A 22776-nucleotide genomic window follows, 5' to 3' on the forward strand; every position below is an offset into this window, starting at 1 on the left:
CCCACCCTATACTCCCTGGGCTCTCTGCAGGGGCTTTACACCCCGCATACTGCCTCTCTCTTCTTGTCCTACCCAGCTTGCATCCTGAACCCTTCTCCCTTCTGCTCCCTTTCCTCTTTGGGCACATAACACCATCCAGCTCAGTCTGTCTGGCACTGGGGGCAAATCCTCAGGGCAAGAAGGCAGGCGAGACTTCCTTTGTTTCACTGGCCTGACTGGACCAAGCAAGGTAGGCGCTTTGTTTACGAACTACCCAACCTGCAGGGAGATTTGATCTTGGCACCAGGAGAGCCATCAGTGGGAGAGCTAATCTGGGTACCAGGAGAGCCGTCTTTGGGCACGGAGATCTGATATTGGTACCAGGAGAGACATCACTGGAGCACCAGGAGAGCTATCACTGAAGAGTGCCATCACTGGGAAGGTACATCAGTAGGCAAGGAGACCTGATCCGGTAAAAGAAGATCCATAGGGGAGCATTTGGAGAAAGAGATGAGCAGGCGCCAATGCAAGAATTCACCCAACAATCTGAAAAACTATATGAAACCACCAGAACCCAGCGGCCTCCCAACAGGAGGACATGAACACCTTAATCATGAAGAAGTAGATAAATTGACTTTATGAAAGTGATTGACGCCCTTAAACAACAGACTTTGGGCAGACATTAATAATATTGGGGTCAGGGAAGCTCTCACAGGCTTTGCCCCTCAACAAGGTAAAAATCTTATTAGTCAGGCTGCTGATCATGGTGCTGATGCTTAGAGACACAGCTGTTTAAAGATAGCAGATGTGGCATCTATTTAACCCTGCCTTGCTTCCCTGCAGCCCAGATCTCTTCAGCTGTGAAGAGCAGAGTGCTGATGAGGCTGCCTCCATCTCTCTCCACAGTACACACAGACCAGGTGGCCAGGTCTAGGGGACTTGAGTTGTGGCCTCACCCTTATCTACTCTGTCCCAACATCAGGGACTCCAAATCACCGATCTCTCACAGAACATCCATCTATTACCTTAGAGCACCTATCCCCTGAGAAACCCCTAAAAATAAGAACAACCCCCTTGTTTAATGGAAAGTTCCTTTTCAAAGTTAGATGCAGAACATCAATGTCCCCAAGCCCCACTCTTGTGGGACAGAGTTAAAGCTAAGAGCTGCAGTTTCCAGGAGTTGTGCTTAGTAAACTCCAAGACAACAGGATCATTTCCCTCTCTTCCACTTTGGGCCACCCCTGCAGAGGATCTGGGAGATTGGACTTTGAACCTGCTCTTAAGAACCTTATTCAGCAGTGCTGTAGGATACGAAATCAAGGCAGATATATCAATTGTGTTTCTGTACACTGTCTAGTTCTTATTGATTTTTTTGTGTTATACGTTTTTCTCTACTCTCCTTCCTGCCTCTCCCCACCCCTTCAAACCTCACACATGATCCCCATGTTCCCAATTTACTCAGGAGATCTTGTCTTTTTCTACTTCCCATGTAGATTAGATTCACGCATGTCTCTCTTAGGGTCCTCATTTTTGTCTCGGTTCTCTGGGATTGTGAATTGTAGGGTGGTTTTCTTTATATTGAGTGAGGTAACCTAGACCCAGAAAGACAAATACCATATGTACTCTCTCATAAGTCACTTTTAGACACTATTTAATTTTGAAACATCATTCTAAATATCATCCCCAAAGAAGGAAAACATTGAGGGCGAATCTTAGGGCAGAAGTGTCACAGCCTTCCTAATGGTCTGTGCTTGCAGAATTTTAAAAATTGTGGATACAGCCAAGAGATGAGGAAAAGGAATTTTTAACTAAGCACTAGAAAAGATTACAAAGAGCAAAAACACGTTCTTGTTTTCTTTGTCTTTCTATGAATCCAAGCAAATACAACAAAAAAGTGGCCCAGACGCATTTTAGCTTTTGGGTATGAGCGGAATGAAATGAAAGACTGGGGAGCAATGCCTACAAAATGCTAAAAAGATTCCAAGAATAGAAAACAAGTGGTCTGAATAATGGGTCCATCCATCAGGACCTCTCACAGGTTCCAGGCACAGGGCCTGAGGAGAGGGAATCTCGCATGAATGAGCACAGCAGGGCCGAGAAAGATCTGAACCAACACACAGTTCCCGTCAGTGTTTGGCCTTTGCAGGTCAGACAGGTAGGTCAGTTTCAGAGCTGCAATTGGCAGGGGTTTGCAGGTGAGCTGTGCAAGGCAGGCCAGTTTCCTGTTTCTGGAGTCTGAGCCAGACACGTGCATTCCATTCCGTTGTGAGTGTCTGCACTCGTTAGCATGCATGCATCCTCGTCGCTAGGAGACAGGGATTCCATTCAAACTGAACCACGGATCTGCCCTGGCAGGACGCTCCTGTGGCGCGGTTGCGATAACTTGTTTGCGTTTCTAAGTTTCAGTGTGGGGTTTGGAGGGAAGTGGGTGGCAAAGGCAGGGGGATAGGGAGGGTAGGGAGGGCCTTGGCGGCCCTGGGTCTGAACCATTCAGGAAGACACTGATCATGATGCGCAGACACAAAAACCTTCAGGGCAGGCACTGGTATGCCCGCATGAGGGCCTTCTGCCTGGGCTCTGGGTGCCTTGAGGACAATATCCAGCCATGTCCTAAATCCTTCATCCCGTATATACCTGAGGAACAGCTCCAAAGGGCGGCCGCCACGGGTGACTTGTCTACAGTGGAGCGCTTTATCATGCCCAGTATATACCCCGTGGATAATCAAGGCAGGAGGAGAAGGTGAGAGAGCCTGTGCTGGGAGATGGGCAGGAGGGGTGGGGCCAGGCAGGCCAGTCAGGGAGAAGCTCCACCTTCCAGGGTGCCTTCCTAAGGGAGGGAAGAAGAAAGGCTTTGCTTCTGCTTTCACTGAGTCATTTTCTACCTGCCTTAGCTCCTTAAGCATCTGGAGTCCACACACCTTGGAAGGGTCTTGCTTTTGGCCTTTCTCTATGGGAAGCCAAACAGTGGGATCTTGAAACCTTTTACATTGCCTCTTTTAGAGCATTTTAAAAGTGATTTAGCTAGTAAGACCATATACATTTAATTTAATTTATTAAGTATATAAAGACTTTTTAGACTTCTGTATATGAGTGTTGTGCTTGTGTGCAATTTTTTTTGCACCATGTGTGTCAGAGAGGGGCATTGGATCCGCTGGAGTTATGAACGGATGTGGACTGCCAAGTGGGTGGTAAGAATCAAACCCAAATCCTCTGTAAGAAAAGTTGGTGTTCCTACCATCAAGCCATCTCTAACCCTTACTATACATGTATTTAGTACTAAATTATATATTGCAAAAAATTGTATCATGAGATAGATTTTACCATACGACATCAACATTAAGGCTAAAAAAAGATTCTGTAGATAACTGTTAAGCCCATTTGAGTGATAACATCTGTTACTTCCCTTAATCTTCCATTAAGTTGGTGTCTGGCAGATCTGTCCACTGGTGAGAGTGGGGTGCTGAAGTCTGCCCTATCAATGTTTATGGTTTGATGTGTGATGTAAACGTCAGTAATATTCTTTTACAAATGTGGGTGCACTTGTATTTGGGTATAAATGTTCAGAATTGAGACTTCATCTTGATAGATTTTCTTCCTGTGATGAATGTGAAATGTCCTTCTCCATCTTTTTTGACTAATTTTACTTTGAAGTTTGTTTTGTTAGATATCAGGATAGCTACACCAACTTGCTTCATACGTCAATTTGGGTAAAATATCTTTTCCCCAGGGACTTGAAGAAAGTTCCTGTTTGCTAAAAAGGGGGACTATATCTATCAGGAGAACTTGGGGCCCTCTCTTTAACATATGACTGGTGCTTATTGTCAAGGTCAGTGTTTTCTCAACCCCAGCTCATGTTGTGTCCATGGGGGCCATGCAAAATTGGGGGACATGCCACCAAAGTCTATTAAAACAGAAGCAAACTTTATTCTCAGAAAGAATTTTAAATTTTACCAGAATAGAATTCGGGGGGGGGATTGAAAAAAAATAAATCTTCATGGGGTAAAAAGCTTATCATCTTCATTAAAAGAAAGCATTTTTAACAAATGGTGCTGGCATAACCTGATCTCAACCTGGAGAAGAAAGAAAATAAATCCATATCTATCACCATGCACAAAACTCAAGTCCAAATTGATTAAAGACCTCAATATAAATCTAACCACACTGAACCTGATAGAAGAGAAAGGGGGAAGTAGTCTGCAACACATGGGCACAGGAGACCACTTCCTACGTATAACCCCGGTAGCACAGACAATGAGAGCAACAATAAATAAATGGGACCTTCTGAAATTGAGAAGCTTCTTAAAGCAAAGGACACAGTCATTAAGACAAAAAGGCATTCTAATGAATGGGAGAAGATCTTCACCAACCCTGCATCAGACAAAGGCATGATCTCCAAATATATAAAGAACTCAAGAAACTAGACATTAAAATTCTAAGTAACCCAATTAAAGAATGGGGTACTGAACTGAACAGAGAATTCTCAATAGAAGTTCAAATGGCCAAAAGATACTTAAAGTCATGTTCAACTTCTTTAGTGATAAGGGAAATGCAAATCAAAACAACTTTGAGATAGCATCTTACATCTGTCAGAATAGCTAAAATCAAAAACACCAATATTATCCTATGCTGGAGAGATTGTGGAGTAAGGGGAACACTCATCCATTTTTGGTGGGAATGTAAACTTGTGCAACCACTTTGGAAATCACTGTGGCAGTTTCTCAGGAAACTGGGAATCAACCTACCTCAGGATCCAGCGATACCACTCTTGGGAATATACCCAAGAAATGCCCTATCATATTACAAAAGCATTTGTTCAACTATGTTCATAGCAGCATTATTTGTAATAGCCAGAACCTTTAAACAACCTAGATACCCCTCAATGGAAAAATGGATAAAGAAAGTGTGGAATATATACACATTAGAGTACTACTCAGTGGTAAAAAACAATGTCATCTTGAACTTTGCATGAAAATGGATGGAAATAGAAAACACTATCCTGAGTGAGATAACCCAGACCCAAAATATGAATATGGTATGTACTCACTCATTAGTGGACTCTAGCCATAAACAAAGGACATTGAGGCTATAGTTCACAAGTGTAGAGAAGCCAAATAACAAGGTGAACCCAAAGGAAAATAATTATATAAATACTCCTGGAAATTGGAAGGAGACAAGAATGCTAGGCAAAAGTTGGGAGCATGGGGGTAGTAATAGATGTGGGAGTGAGGTTGGGGGAAGGGGAGAGGGGGAGAGAGAAGGCAGAAAAGAAGGATTGGGGAGAGCTTGTGGGAGTGAGAGGGCTGAGATGGAGGAAGGGCAGATACAGGAGCAGGGAAGAAAATATCTACATTAAGGGAGCCATTTTAAGGTTGCCATAGATTTGGCTCTAGAGGGGATCCCAGATGTCCACAGGGATGTCCCCAGCTAGGACTTTGAGCAGCAGAGGAGAGGGTGTCTGAACTGGCCTTGCCCCACTATCACAAATTTCAAATATCACCATAGAATCTTCATCCAGTGATGGATGGAGATCGAGATAGAGCACTGGTGTGAGCTCCCAAGGTCCAGTTGAAGAGCAGAAGAAGGAAGAAGAAAATGACCAAAGAAGTCAGGACCATGTGGGGTTGGTCCACCCACTGAGACAGTGTGCCTGATCTAATGGGAGCTCACCAAATTCAGCTGGACTGGGACTGAACGAGCATGTGATCAAACTGGACTCTCTGAATGTGGCTGACAATGGGGGCTGACTGAGAAGCCATTGATAAAGGCACTGGGACTTGTTTCTACTGCATGTACTGGCTTTTTGGGACCCTAGTCTGGATGTACAGTTTCCTAGGCCTGAATGTAGAGAGGAGGGCCTTGGACTTCCCACAGGGCAAGGTTCCCTGCCCTCTCTTAAGACTGGAGGGTGAGGGAAGAGGATGAGTGGGGGAATGGGAGAAGGGGGGAAGTGGAAATTTTTGAATGGAAAAATAAAAAATAAATGAATGAATAAATAATTTTTTAAAAAAGCTTATCATCTAACAGAGACTATAGCCAAAGTTGAACTTGTAAGGCTGTGATCAAGGACGGTTTCTGAACTCCACCCATTTTTATTGAATTTTATTGAGCTCTACATTTTCCTCTGCTCCCCTCCCTGCTCTCCCCCCCCCTTCAACCCTCTCTCAAGGCCCCCATGCTCCCAATTTACTCAGAAGATCTTGTCTTTTTCAACTTCCCAGGTAGATTATATCTATGTATGTCTCTCCTACAGTCATCATTGTTGTCTAGGTTCTCTGAGATTGTGATTGTGAGCTGCTTTTCTTTTTTTTAATGTTTAAATCCACTTATGAGATAGTACATGTGATAATTGTCTTTCTGGGTCTGGGTTTGTGTTATCTCACTGAAAATGATGTTTTATAGCTCCATCCATTTTCCTGCAAAATTCAAGATGTCGTTATTTTTTCTGCTCTGTAGTACTCCATTGTGTAAATGTACCACATTTTCCTTATCCATTCTTCAGTCGAGGGGCATTTAGGTTGTTTCCAGATTATGGCTATGACAAACAATGTTGCTGTGAACATAGCTGAGCACATGTCCTTGTGACAGGATTGAGCATCCTTTGATATATACCCAAAAGTGGTATTACTGAATCTTGAGGAAGGTCGTTTCCTAATTTTCTGAGAAATCGCTACACTGACATCCAAAGGGGCTTTACCAGCCTGCATTCCCACCAGCAATGTAGGAAATACCCCTTTTTATAGCAAGAAGCAACAATCATTAGGAATAAGAAAGGAATTTTTATAATCTCAAGGTAAAACTCAGATACAAATTAGCTTTTGGGTTTTGTTTGTTTGTTTGCTTGCTTGTTTGTTTTTTACAATTTCTATTAACAGAGTTTTTGAGTTACACTAGTGTTTGTATTTAGTCCATTGTTTCCCCGGTGCTCCCTGATGGTGGTTATCAAAGTGCCAGTTTCATATAGCAGGGAAGGGTATGGGAAAATTCACAACCAAAGAGTCAGGTATACCCCATCATTTAAAGGTTAACTCAGTTCACATCAGTTGCTGGTCATGAGTGGCTGGGCGGGGCAGTTATCAAAAAGCTGACCTTCAGCCTTGCAGACAGAGATATTGGTTGTAAAGCAAAGTAACCCCACTGTTAATCTGTAAGCTGCTCAGAAAGCTGCTGACAGTTTGCTCTCATTCTCCTAAGCTTACAACTTTGTGTTTCTTTCTTTCTACGTTCTTATTTCTGGAATCTACATTTCTATATTCTTATTCTTGGACTCTTCACTCACATGCCTCCTTTCTCCCATTTAATTCTGTGTGCAACTATAGAGTTTAAAAGATGTATTCTTTTTCTGTCAGCACACTGGCAGCTATTCAAACTCCCGCTCAGAGCTTATCTGTCTCCCTCCACGTCCTACCTAACACTGACTCCACATTTCCTCTTTGGAACCTGAACTCCCACTGAAGTAACTTTCCAGCCTATGATATCATGAGTTGTAAGTGACATCCCCAGGTCAGAGATGCTGAAATGTGAATAATGTAACACTGGCCTACAGCCCTACTTACAGTGAGGATGAATTGGGGAATTACAAAATTCAAGGCTACCGTGGGCAATATAATTCTTAAAATGTAAGCTGATTTGAATGAAAATTTGCACGTGTGCAGTAGGTAGAACTCTGCTCTTTCTCTTCATTGAAATTCTATCTTTGATAGCAGCAGGAAGAGTAATCATCATCATTATCCATGAACCACTGAGCTGCCAGGGCTAGGAACACTTGCACATGCTTTGTGCAGACTGAAGACTCACAGTAGCACTGTGTAAGACAGCTACTGTTCCATCCTCCTCACAGGGATGAGAAAATTGAGTAATGGAGCTCATAGAAAGCCAAAGAATTAGCAATTAGAGTAGGATGTGAATCCAAGCTGAGTTGAACCTACTGACTGTTGTCTTCTTGCTCAGACAGGCCACTCTGCTCAAGCATGCAGCTCCTGATAGAGCACTTGCTTGAATGGAGTAGCCACGCACTATGTCCCTAGTCCTGCAAATGAACACTTGAGTAGAGAAAGAAAGAAGGAAATCCCAGGTGCTGCTCTTATTTGGGAAGGAAATGAATTACATACTATCTAGTTTTTACAATATAATGTACTCTGGCATAGTATTCTGTGATTTCCTAAAATATTCTTTCAATTTATAGGACTTCATTGCAGATGGCAAAGTTTTTAAAACAGAGGAGAGCAACTGTGGACCCAGTGGCTGAGCCCAACAGGTACGGTTCTTTCTACCTACAATTTCAGTGCTGTTTGAGGGCAACAACTGCTGAAGTCAGGAATACGAAATGATAGGAAGGTTGGCTTAAGCTTGAAGCCACATGGTTAGATGGCCCAGCACATGTGAAGCATTGGCTGGATAAAGATCCGTTCAGACCACAAAGAAAGAACAGTATACTGTACCAGGACTGAGTTTGTTAATAATCTGATTTTACTAGTGGTTTTATGTTAATATAGGCAACTTCACATTAATATTTACTATTTTGAAAACTATTGACTTGGTTTAATTTTTATTATCAATGAAATATATAATCACTTGTAGTACTTCCACTCTCTTTTTATCTATTTTCTTTTAAAATGCTTTATTTAACATAAGTGCATTTAAGCAGTCATCTTATCTCTTTGATCACACATTGTTGCAAAGTGGCTTTTGAATAGTCAAATACATTAGATTATCTATCATAACAATTAAATGCTATAATCACGTGGGATACTTTTGTTCCAATCCTATCTGAATTGTTTTGATGTTGTGTTAGTGTACCATGTACCCAAACTCCTGGAACAGCTGATATGGTTAGGAACAATTATCCAGGGTGAGAACAAAGAACCAATACTCAAGTTCCACAGCTTTGCTGGGATCCGTCAGCGGTGGCCATTGGACATGGTTCTGTAGACCAGGTCCACACAACAGGGGTGAAGTCCAACATGGAAGCAGGGAAAACCTGGAGATTACACTTCAGGAATCTTGAGCTTAGCCACAGCTGCAAAAGAGTGAGGATTGAGCAACTGCATTCCCCTCCTGTGAGTTTTGGAATGGGCTGTGACTCAATGTCACAGAGCAACATTTCTGATGGTTTGGCATCTGCTAGAAAACAGGTAAGTTACAAAATCAGTAACGCATGTATGGTGTCAAAAATATGGTGGCCTGTGGGAGTGCTGGCACTGTGATGGATGCTTAAAGGCCACGGTTGGTTCCTGTCCCACCAAGTGCATCTCTTGGGAGGGAGCATCGAACTCATAGTTAAGTGTCGAAACACAGTTTAAAGTTATTCTTAAATAAATGTCTAATATAAGTTATAATAGGAATGCAAGAATAGGGAACTCAGAGAATTTTATAAATGTTTTTATATGAATATTAAAATAATTATCACTTTCTAACTACATCACAGAGAAGTTTCACTTGGGAAAGAGTCAAAATCAGTGCTTCGAACATCTGCACAGAGTAACGCAGGTAAGACTTTTGATACTACATTCCTCTAAGTCACTGGTTCTCAAACTGTGGGTTGTGACCTTTTTGGAGGTCAAATGCCCCTTTCTTGGTCACCAAAGACCATCCTGCATATTGAAATTTACATTACAATTCAGACCGGTAGTAAAATTACAGTTCTAAAGTAGCAACAAAAGAATGTTAGTGCTGGGGTCAGTGCAGCATGAAGAACTATATTAAAAGGTGGCAGCACTGGGAAGGTCGAGAACTGTCGCTGTAAGTGGTTTACCCTAAGTAAATACATTGTAAAGAAGAGTAAAAGTTTAACTCCCCCAGAATGAAGTATGTAAATACAGTATAAATGAAGAGATCATTTCTAAGAAATTTAAGATACCAGACATATTGTCTGAAAACTTTAGGTTTACTTATGTTGGGGCACTAACATATAAGCTATCAATGCACAAGAAGGGTTCTAAGCTAGCCCATTGTACGTATCCTCTATACATTACAGCAAATTTGGCTTGTAATGAAATCTTTCCAGCCCATTCTCTTACAGTCTATATAACAAATACTTCATATTTTGTGTCTATAGATTATTGCATAGTTTACTAAAATTTGCATACATCCCAAGATAATATATAATATTCAATCATTTTCATTAATCTGTTGCCTAATATCTAACTAGATCATCTTTCTACAATGTCTATTTAGATAGCTTTCCATACCTTCTCATGGCTATCTTTATGCATCCCTCATTTAAAGGCGATTGTGTTGTCATAATATATCACAATAGATTCTCTAAAGATGGTTAAAGACAATCTTTGCATTTTCTTTTTCTCTCTTTTTGTGTTTGGCAGTACTAAGAGTCGAACATGGGGCTCTGTGAGCATTCTAGTCAAGCAGTCCTCATGCTAACCATACTTCTAGCCCCTCATTTCATGTTGTTTATGAATATCATAGAACATGCTTACCCATCATTTCCATGTTCCAAAACATGATTTCCCCAGAAATTCCTTACAGCAGGAGGAAAATGAACAAATGGCCCTGCTTTGTACACACAGCACCGACTGCCCTGTCCTCCTCCACTGATCCCTCCTCTGTGACACCCAGCTCCAAAGGCCCTGTCCTTCTCTACTGACCCTGCTCTGTGACACCCAGCTCCAAAGGCCCTGTCCTCACCTACTGAGTCTCTGTTGCTTCTGTTAAAAATGCAACTATGAGTTGTGCTTCAAGCAGCTGTCATCACAGTCTGATCTTGGAAACCACACCAGGGAGCAAAGAGATGAGCAGCGTCAGAATTGCGACACCACGGGGAGTTTCTTTTGCATGATTTCTGTATGAAAACTGTTGGATTTTATTTGTATGCATGAGGATTGAATCAAGAAGTCCCACGTGCGTGCCCAGCATGTGCTTTGTCCCTAAACCACAGTCCCAGTACATTCGTTTGAAGGGTTCAAGTACTTTATCTTGGTCATGGGATATGCTGAGAAGTTCTCACTTGGTTTTCACACACCTTAAATGAGGTGAAATAAAGAATTCTTTTGTATCCTCTATGGAGAGTCAATGGAGGTATTTAGTGATAACTTGAGTAAATGAATAGTTTTAAGCACATAAAGATACTTTTGTACCACACAGTAGTCATCCAGGAGCTTGCTGCTCTGTCCCCAGAGTTGTTGCTTTTCTTGTCTTTCACTGTACATGTAGCACAGGGAACACAGCTGTGAACTAAGATGTCTTTCCAATATTTCTGGTCATGGAAGGTGATGGAAGCTGATCCTAAACTTCCTTACACTACGCAGAACAGAGAGAGCAGAACTAGAGCTCAGGAGCCTCTTAGTATCTTTCCCAGATGTGTGTGTAGCTAGGGGTGTGTGAGAACCCTGAGCTTTGCTGTGCTCACAAATGGGAATCTTTTGCAAAGGTCTTTGTCTCTGGTCTCTTTCTGTACCATGTATCATGCCATGCTGTGAAGAAGAGTCACCATAAATCTATCTATCTTGTAGACAGACTCTCTGTCCTAAAAGAATAATTTCAGTTAACCAAGAAGGAAAATTATTGGAATATTAAAAAATAAATATCTTTTAAAACTCTTCCTAGCACCACTGGTCAATACCACCTCCACCATCACCACCACCACCATCACTACCATCTCTACCTCCACCATCTCCACATCCATCACCACCACCACCACATCCACCACCACCTCCACCACCTCCACCACCACAATAACTATGACAAAACACCTATTGCTGACACTGTCAGTTTATACCAGTAAATACCACTTTCTGCCAATCACAACTCAGTTGGGATCAGATATCACAGATGTTTATTTTTAGCTATAAATTTTGATAGAGTTTTCTTCTCTTGCATTTTATTGATTCAACAAAATATTAACAAGAGTTCTCAATGCATTGGTTACCAATAAAACAATGTCTACTATCGAATATTCTCCTTACCACAAATTTTGCCCAAGTAAAATGTATAACGAATGTAATTTTTGCCATTATGAAGGTATATTTTTCTACAGTTGTTATTAAATACATTTCCCCTTTTCTTTAGAAGTGGATGGCAGTACTGATTACATATCACCATTTAGGTAAGATTTCATATTTTAAAATAAAATAAAATAAAATGAAATGTTTGGGGAATACAGAGATAAGTTAGCTTATACTTCTGAGATCGATTTTATTTGAGAAACATCAGTCAAATTCTGTCCAGGAGTTTCTATGGTAAGTGAAGAATAGTTGCTAGCATCTACTTAGATGACATTTTTCATTGACTTCTCTACTTCCTATGATTCTCCAGGGTTTTTGTCCTTTCTCACTTGCTCTCTCATTTAACAATTCTATTCTATTTAGAATTTTACCTTTTTCTTGCTTATATTTTTCCTGTGATTTTTTTCCATTTCTGAGAGCAAAGTGTTCATTTTCTTCTGAAGACAGGTAAAAGAATCTTGAATTTCAGGATTTTAAGACCCTTAGAGTCTTAGATGTGAAGCTCAAACAAACAACAGTAACTTATATGGATACAGGAAAAGGCAGAAATGAGGTTTTTTCACTTAAACTCTTAATTATAAAGCTGCAGGTCACCTTACTTATTCACTAGAATGCAAGAGTCTAATTAGGAGATTATAGTGTGTATAGTGGAGCTATGGAATGGCATAAGTGTAGAATTAGCATTTTGTTCACATAGAGGAAGATGGGCATGAGTAACCAGTTCAAGGTGGAGCTTGAAGAGGAGCAAGAGTGGTTTATGAAGAAGTGAGCATTTTAGAAAAATGATGATAATATGACTACAGTGTATGATAATTTTGACAAAGAAAATATTAAAATGTGCATGTAAAGATATTAAAATTAGCAGTCAGGTGGTGGTGGTACATGCATTTAATCCCAGCATTCGAAAGGCAGAGATAGACAGATCTCTGTGAGTTCGAAGCCAGCCTGGTCTACAAGAGCTAGTTCCAGGACAGGCTCCAAAGTTACAGAGAAATCCTGTCTTGAAAAACAAAAACAAACAAAAAAAATAAAGAAAAAAGAAAAGAAAAATTATCTCAGAAATCTAGGTTAGAGCTAGAGTTTTGTAGGTAGAGTTCTACCAAACAAGTTCAAATCCATAGAATGCCCCAAAGATGGCTGTTGCTAACTGTATCTATAATCCCTGTACCGTGGAAGGAGGACACAGGAGACACTCTTGAGCTCTTCAGGCAGCAGTCTTTCCAATGAGTAAGCGCTGAGTTTAATGAACAACATTGTGTAGAAAACCATGTGGGACCAGTGAGTAACTCAGTGGGTGAGCACACGTGTCATTTAGACCCACTTACATGAGTTGAGTGTGGTTTAGACAGTTTTGCTATGGCACATAGTGGATGCTATGAATCTTCAACCAAGCAGAAGGATAAGCAAGGTCAATGTAGCTGTATGCTGTACTGCAGTATTCTTTGTTTTTGACAGGGTGTGTCACTAAATTCAGGGCATCGGATGTCCTCGACATGTGTGTTGAATCATGGGGGTACAGTCACAGCCACTATGTAAGAAATTTTATAACCTCTGTCTCTAAGGACCACAGCATTAGCCATTTCTTTTGAAATATATGGTCCATATATATAGGCAACAAATAGGTCTTCCTAACTATCTGTTTGACTCTTGAAATGTCCAACTGAGATGTGTCTTTGACACCGTCATCCTAGAATTATCCAGAATCTTTGGTGTTTGTGCAGTCCATGACAGATAATTTTCTTCCACATTTTAGCTGGAGCTTTCAAAGTGGATATACAAGCAGTTTTGTTCTTTTTGCATTTCAAAACTTGTGCTGAATTCTGTTAATGTTTAGCTATGAAGCAGGTTGTACTTACAGAGTCATATGTCACAGACAATGGAATACATTCTTAAGGCTGAAAAGTTCTTTTCAGTATCCATCTACATGTAATGTGTTTAGCCATTATTTCCAAAGTAATAGCTCTCTGTATGAAGATGAAAGTCTATTGTTTGTTATTCTCATTGCTGTCTAACTAACTCTCCCTACTTATTCAAAACCTTAATTTATTTAAAAACTTTGTGTGTATTATTCTGTACCCAAGAATGTGGTAACTGAGGTGTACAGTAGAGGGCATCATATCTTGTCGAGTTACAGAAGTTAATGAGTTGTCCCACTTGGGCGCTGTGCTTTGATCTTAAAATGAACCGAAGTCCTCTACAAGAGCAGCAAGCTGTCTTCCCTACTGAGCCGTGGCTCTAGCATCATATTCAAACCCTTCTGTGAAGTCCACATGATCTTGATATTCACAGGGAGTTGACAACCTCAGTCATTTGCTTCTCTTATCTGGCAGACGACTTGAGATGGTACCATTCTTAATTACCACATCAAAACATAGAAAGACACCAGAATTTCTTTCTCTCATACCAGAAATTTATGAGCAGGCTCTTTAGATTTTATTCAGCATCTTTGCTGTTGTGGTGGTAGACCTCATTCCTTTGCAGATAAGGGCCTACTTCCTTTTGCACCTACAAGTGGTCTGTTTTGCACAGTAGTGAATTCTTTGAAACCTGGTATATTCTTTGGATTTAAGAGTCAAACCATGTGATGACTCTTCATCATCTGTGTTTAAAGAAGGTTTTATCTTTTATGTCAACTAGAAAAACTTGTAGAAGTGAAGGGCCATTCCTCTTCATGATGTTCAAATTAGTTTTCAGTCCCCATTTATTACTTCCAAAGTCAAGGACAATCATGTTACCTAATTAAATGGGGCTATGTATCAATATAAATTTGTTACAATTTATGAAATTCCCAATATACTGCAAATTAAATGATCCCCAAACATAAAACAACTAATACCCAAGGTGGGGATTCATAATTTTTTGATATTTGTAATATTTCAAGGCTACATCTTACAAAATCACATGTTGGGCTTACTTGGTATTCTAAGTGAGTTCAGCATTAAAAACAATTCCATTTGCTGTTTTGTTCATTCATTTATGTTGCTATCCTAAGTCAGTTGGCAGTTGTGTAAAATAAGCACAAAGACCTAAATAAAAAATGTGTGTGTTTTTTTTTGTTTTTTTTTTTTTTTTTTTTTTGCTGTTTCTGTGTGCGTATGTATGTTATAGTGAAGAGGTAAAGATTCAAATTTTTGTCATTTCTTCTACATGAAGAAATATGGTATGGACAGCAGTTATCAATCATAATCATCTGCTGAAGAATGAATTCAAAGTTGTTTGTGCCAGGTGTCTGCACATGACTTTAGTCCCAGAACTCAGGAGGAAAAGACTTACATGGTCAACATACTAGGTTTCAGGACGGTTGAGCTACACAGTGAGATCCTGTATCAGATAGGGATTCAAAAACAGAGGATTTAGAACACTTAACAAATGTTTTCCATATGAATAGTAAATCAGTGATAACTTTTGTCACAGCAGAAGAACATCTTTCCAAGAACCAGAACAGAGAAGGAAGAAGCCTATCACGTTTAATAAAGGTAAGATTTTTTATAGTAAACTACTCTATCTGTTCCTTTCTACCCTAAATAAAATAAATAAGGATAAAAATTTTAGCACTTCTAAGGAGTCAAGGAAATCAAGTATAAATCTGGCTCCATTGTTTTAAAATTTGTTTCTTAATATTCAGGAAAGCCAGAATTAATAAAATTATTTTAAGCACTTTCAACTATGAAAATACACTGTCAAATATGTGGCATATTTGATTTTGACACTGATATATGTGTTGTGTTTATGTAAGTGAGACTATGGAGACCTACATAACCATACTGTAGCAAATTGAAATGCTAGAAAAATTGATATTTCTTTCAATTTTTATAACAAATGCTTTGTCCTTTCTAATGCCTATGATTACAAATTTGGGTGTTTCTAGAACGTAATTATGTCACAAACAAAACTTAATAACCAATTCCTTTCATTAATTTCTTACCTAATGAGGTAATGCAAAACATCTGGGTTTTTTAATTACTTGGCACTTTCTCACTTGAGACAGTTTCCACTAGCTCCATAAAGGTTATCTTTATTGATATGTCCTTAACTTTACAGAAACTTCCCATTTCAGGAGGTCCCACTTATCTATTGTTTCTCTTAGTGTCTATGCTAATGGTATTATATTTAGGAAGTGGTCTCTTGGGCCTGTGCTTTGAAGGCTACTTCCCTCTTTCTCTTCTCTCAGGTTCAGTGTGGTCAGATTTATACTGGTGTCTTTAAAAACATTTGGACTTGAGTTTTATGCTTGGGGATAGATATGAATCTATTTGCATTCTTCTGCATGATGGCATCCAGTTATGCCAGCACCATTTATTGAAGCTGTCTTCTCTTCCCTACTGCATGATTTTAGCTTCTTTGTCGAAAATCATGTGTTCATAGATGTGTGAATTAATATCCAGATCTTTGATTTTATTCCATTGGTCTACTTGTCTGTATTTATGCCAATACCAAGCTGTTTTCCTTACTGTAGCTCTATAGTAGAGCTTGATGTCAGGGATGATGATGCCTCCAGAAGTTTCTTTATTGTACAGAATTGTTTTGACTATCTGTCTTTTTTTCCCTATGAAATTCAGTATTGTTCTATCAAGGTCTGCGAAGAATTGTGTTGGGATTTTGATGGGGATTGCATGGAATCTGTAGATTGTTTTTGGTAGAATTGCCATTTTTACTATGCTGATACTTCCTATCCAAGAGCATGGGAGGTCTTTCCATTTTCTGATAGCCTCCTCATCTTCTTTCTTCAAAGACTTAAACTTCTTGTCAAACAGGTCTTTCATTTCTTTGGCTAATGTTTACCCCAGGATATTTTATGTCATTTGTGTCTATTATGAATAGTGATGTGTCTCTGATTTCTTTCTCAGCTTCTTTATCATTTGTATATAGGAGGGCTATTGATTTTTTGAGTTGATCTTGTATTTTGCCACATTACTGAAGGTATTGATCAGCTGTAGGAGGTCCCTGGTAGAGTTTTTGGCGTCACTTATATATACTATCATATCATCTGCAAGTAGCAAAAGTTTAAGGCAGCCTACTGAATGGGAAAACATCTTCACCAATCCCACATCAGAAAGAGGAATGATATACAAAATATATGAGGAACTCAAGAAACTAGATATCAAAATTCCAAATAATCCAACTAAAAATGGAGTACAGATCTAAACAGAGAATTCACAACAGAAGAATCTCAAATGGCCAAAAGATATTTAAAGAAATGTTCAGTATCCTCAGCCATCAGGAAAATGCAAATGAAAAGGACTCTGAGATAACTTCTTACACCAGTAAGAATGACTAAGCTCAAAAACACCAATAAAAGCTTATGTTGGAGAGGATGCAGAGTAAGGGGAACACTCCTCCATTGGTATTGGGAATGCAAACTTGTGTCACTACTTTGGAAATCAGTTTGGCAGTTTCTCAGAAAACTAGGAATCAATCTACCTCAAGACCCAGCAATACCACTCTTGGGCATATATATACTCAAAGGATGATGAATCATACTATAAGGACATTTGTTCAGCTATGTGCATGGTGGCATTATTTGTAATAGTCAGAATTTAGAAATAATTCAGATTGCCCCTCGAATGAATAATGGATAAAAAAATGTGGTACATCTACTCAATGGAATACTACTTAGCAGTAAAAAAAAAAGAAATCTTGAAATTTGCATGCAAATGGTTGGAACTAGAAAAAAACATCCAGAGTGAGGTAACCCAGACCCAGAAAGATGAGCATGGTATGTACTCACTCATAAGTGAGCAAAAGCTCTAAAGCAAAGGATAATGAGCCTATAGCCCACTACCCCAGAGAACATAAATAACAAGGTGAACCTTAAGAAAAACATATATAGTTACTCCTGGGAAGGGAAATAGACAAGATCTCCTGAGAAAATTGGGAGCATGGGGCTGGAGGGAGATGAAAGAGTAGAATGGGAGGAGGAGGGGAGAAGGAAAGGGGAGGAGAACTTGTGGGAAAAGGATGATATATATGGGGGAAGGACAGAGACAGAGAGCAAGAAAAGAGATATCTTGATCGAGGGAGCCATTATGGGGCTAAAAAGAAACCGAGAACCAGAGAAATTCCCAGGAATTCACAAGGATGACCCCAGCTAAGACCCTAAGCAATAGTTGAGAGGGTGCCTGAAATGACCCTGCCCTGTAGTCAGATTGATGACTATTTCAAAAGACATCATACAAACTTTATTCAGCAACTGATGCAAGGAGAGTCAGAGATCCATATTGGAATACTGGTCTGAGCTCCCAAAGTCTAGTTGAAGAGTGGGAGGAGTGAGGATATGAGCTGATGTGGGATTTCCCTCTGTGTTCTGTCTGTATATTCTATTACCATTGGCTAATAAAGAAACTTCATTGGTCTATGGAAGGCAGAATAAAGCCAGGAAGGAAATCTGAATAGAGATGTAGAGAGAGAATTGGCAGAGTCAAGAAGATGCAACTTAGCTACCAAAGAAGAGAGACACCATGTTGGTGCCAAAGAAGAGAGATGCTGGAATCTTACCAGTAGGTGGTGACATATAGATTAATAGAAAAAGGGTTAATTTGGAGTGCGCATCCTCTGCCTGAACAGTCCAGAGTCAGCGAACTCCAAGAGAAGATCCTATCAGGCAACCTCGTGGGACCAGGTCCATGCCAGCGAACTGTGTAAGACCAGGCCCAAGCCAGTAACCTCTGCTAGAACAGGCCTGAGCCCTTGACCTCCTCTGGAGCAGGTCTGAGTGAGTGACCTCCATGGGCGCAGGCTTGAGTCAATGATTTCTGCCAGAGCAGGCCCAAGCCAGGGATTTCCATGGGAGCTGGCTTGAGACAACCACCTCCAAGCAACCATGCCTGAGCCAGCAACCTCCATGGCGATGGCCTAAGTGGGCAAACTCCCTGGGTGCAGGCCCAAATGACCTCTGGGATTGCAGAGCAACTTCTGGGAGTGCCAAGCAGCCTCTGGGAAGGTCAAGTGACCTCTGTGGTGACTGGAACTGTGAACCTGACTCCACCATGAGGAACAACTATTGGAGTCTTGGATACACTGGCACCCGGAAGAGTGATCACCAGGGACACAGCCTCAACTACACCAATTAGAGGGAAAAAATGGGTAGACAAGATAAGAACACACACAACACCATAAAGAATAATACAACACCAACAAAAACTAGTGACTTTAAAACAGCAAGTTTTGAACACCCAATACAGATGAAGCAGAAGAAAGTGACCAAAAAATAATTTTAGGAGAATGTTTGAGGCTTTTTAAAAGGATATGAAAGGTGGAGCAAAAGACAAACAAAATTTGGAAGAAATCAACAAATCCCTTAAAGAAAACCAAGAAAAAGCAATCCGACAGGTGAAAGAAACAATTAAAGACTTAAAAACTGAAATAGATACAATAAAGAAAGCACAAACTGGGGGAATTATAAAAATGGAAATTATGAGAAAACGATCAGGAACCACAAATGCAAGCATTAACAGCAGAACACAAGAGATAGAATGGAGAATCTCAAGCGCTGAAAATATGAGAGAGAAAATATTCGTCGGTCAAATAAAATGTTAAATCTAACAAAAGTTTAATACAAAATGTCAAGGAAATATGGAACACCATGAAAAGACCAAATCTAAAAATAATAGGGATAGAAGAATGTAAAGTCCAACTAAAAAGCACAGAAAGTAATTCAACAAAATCATAGAAGAAAACTTTCCCAACCTAAAGAAAGCCATGCTTAAGAAGATGCAAAAAGCTTACAGAATACCAAGAAGACTGAACAATAAAAAGTCCACTTTCCACATAATAATCAAAACACTACATATACAGAATAAAGAAAGAATATTAAGGGCTGCCAAGAAAAAAGGTCAAGTAACATATAAAGGCAGACTGATCAGAATTGTGCCTGATGTCAATGGAAACAAGGAAAGTCTGAAGGTCCTGGTCAAGCGCTATGCAGACATTAACAGACCATGGATGCTAGCCCAGAGCACTATACTCAGGAAAACTTTACATCATTATATATGAACCAAACAAGATATTCCATGACAGAACCAGATTTAACCAATACCTAGCCACAAACCTACCTCTACACAAAGTATGAGAAGGAAAACACCAACCCAAGCAAGTAGCTACATCCATAAAAACACAGGCAATAGGAGATCTCACAACATCAAAGTCCAAAGAAGGAAAGAACAGACACAATAATATCACCAACAACCTAAACTAAATAACAGGAACTAGCAATCACTGGTCATTAATAACCCTTAATATAAATGGACTCCACTCACCTATAAAAAGACACCGGCTAACAGATTAGATATAAAAACAGAATCCATCCCCTTCTGCAACATTCAAGAAACACAGGTCAACCTCAAAGACAAACATTGCCTCAGAGTAAAGTGTTGGGAAAAATTTCTCCAATTAAATGAACCCAAGAAACAAACTATTCTAATATCTAACAAAATGGACTTCAAACTAAAATCAATCAAAAGAGACAAAGAAGAACATTTCATATTAGTCACAGAAAAAATCCATCAAGAGGAAACCTCAATACTGAACATCTATGTCCTATATTCAGGGGCCCCCTATTATTGCTTAAATGACACACCAAACCCCACACAATAATAGTGGAATACTTGAACAACCCACTGTCACCACTGGACAGGTCTGCAAGACACAAACTTAGCAAAGAAATAAGGGAACTAGCAGATGCTATAATTCAAATGGGCTTAACAGACATCTATAGAACATTCCATTCAAACATAAAAGAATATACCTTCTTCTCAGAACCTCATGGAACTGTCTCAAAAATTGAACACATGCTAGGTAACAAAGCAAACCTCCGCAGATACAAAAAAATTTGAAATAACCCCATGAATCTTAAAAGATCACCATGATTTAAAATTATAATTCAATGGCAACACTAATTTCAGAAAGCCCAGAAACACATGGAAATTAAACAATACTCACCTGAATCACCAATGGCTCAAGGAAGAAATAAAGGAAGAAATTAAAGACTTCCTAAAATTCAACTAAAATGACCATACAACATACACAAATTTATGGGACACAATGAAAGCATTGTTAAAAGGAAAGTTCATAACACTAAATGCCTACATAAAAACATTATTTTGAGTGAGGTAACCCAGATACAGAAAGACAATTACCGTATGTATTCCCTCATATGTAGTTTTTAAACATAAAACAAAGAAAACGAACCATAGAAACCAAAATCCCAGAGAACTTAGAAAACAATGCGGACACTAAGAGAGACTTACATAGATCTAATCTATATGGGAAGTAGAAAAAGACAAGATCTCCTGAGTAAATTGGGAGCATGGGGACCTTGGGGGGGAGGTCTGAAGGGGGGGAGAGGAGAGGCACAGAGGGGACCAGAGAAAATTGTAAAGCTCAATAAAAATAAAAAAAAAAAAAGAACCTGAGACCTGAGAGAACCAACATGGCCGCTGCGGCTTCTGGAACTGAGTGGGTGGCAGAGCATCAGAGGCTGGGGCTGGAGCTGCACCTAGCCTCAGCCAGGGGTCCCTTTAGAGCAGCCCTGGCAGCTATGCCAAGGGTCCTGAGCCGCCAGGGGAGCAAGGAGCCCAGCGAGAGGGAAGAAGTAGACAGACCTTCCTGTGAGTGCAAGCCAACAGGCAACCCAACTGAACACTCAGATTGGGAAAATGAACGGAGGAAGCAAGACGAAGGGCAGAGGGAAGGCTCCTGCATGGCCGAGGATGATGCTGTGGACATAGAGCATGAGAGCAGCAACTGCTTTGAGGAGTATGGCTGGTGTGGGCAGAAGTGGATACAGGCCACCACACTCCTGGAAGATGGCTTCCGAGGCTCCCGCTTTGTCATGTGCAGTGGCAAAGAGAACCCAGACAGTGATGCTGACCTGGATGTGGATGGAGATGACACTCTGGAGTAAGGGAAACCACAATTCACAGAGGCTGATGTCATCCCTTGCACAGGAAAAGAGCATGGTGAAGCCAAGGAGAGAGAGGCACTCCGGTGTGCAGTCCTAAATGGTGATCCCCCCGGCACCCCCATCAAGCTTGAGTTCACTAAATGGGACAGTGACGAGATGCATCCACCAGCAATGGTGAAAGCAGAAAGCAGGAGGCCGTGCAGAAGACCTGCAAGGACAGTGGCACTGAGAAAATCATCGGTGATTCAGCTGTAGCTATTTCTGAGGCCCTAAAGGCTCATGTCAGGGAGCTTGAAAAGCCGCTATCACGGGGGGTGGGGGGAATACAAATGTCTCACCTGCATGGATTTGTACTTCATGCCCCTAATGTCGATCCAGTTTTGGCATGTGCACTGTGAACGCTGGCTGTGGACTCTGGGTACCAAGAAGCTCTGCCCTCAGAGCAATACCATCACAGCGCCTGGGAACCTGCAGCAGAATCTACTTGTAAGCTAGCCATCCCAGCAGGCCTTGCCTGGAGCAATCCCACCTGCCCCAGCCTCTGTGACAATGAACCCCTTTCCCTTTGTACATAATTGCACACAGGTTCCCGGTGTAAATACATGCATATACACACCCAAACACACATATAGGACTCTGGAGCCAAAGTGGAGCAGCCCTTCCTGCTTGTTCCTTCTGAACTTGGGGACAATGCCTCTTTTGTCTCTGTTTCCAGTGTGGGGCAGAAAGGTAGGGATAGGGAGTAGCTGGACAAGGCTCCTGAGATCTGTCCGTCCCCTAGACTGACTGACAGACATGCAAACAGCAGACAGAAGCAAATGTAATATAGACTGTGTATGCTTACAATGTTGTATATATATATATGGGACACTTTGCCCTCCACGGCAAAAGAAAGAAAAAAAGAACCTGAAAAATTCCACACTAACCAGTTAACAACAC

The 22776-nt window shown here is 40.5% G+C and overlaps 1 pseudogene; it reads left to right on the forward strand.

Annotated features, from left to right (window-relative positions):
* The first annotated feature begins 2534 nt into the window (after window positions 1–2534).
* On the forward strand, window positions 2535–22332 carry LOC130863134 (E3 ubiquitin-protein ligase RNF220-like; annotated as a pseudogene).
* Window positions 22333–22776: the final 444 nt, after the last annotated feature.

This window comes from Chionomys nivalis, chromosome 20 (assembly GCF_950005125.1).
Source record: "Chionomys nivalis chromosome 20, mChiNiv1.1, whole genome shotgun sequence".
Classification (NCBI taxonomy): Eukaryota; Metazoa; Chordata; class Mammalia; order Rodentia; family Cricetidae; genus Chionomys; species Chionomys nivalis.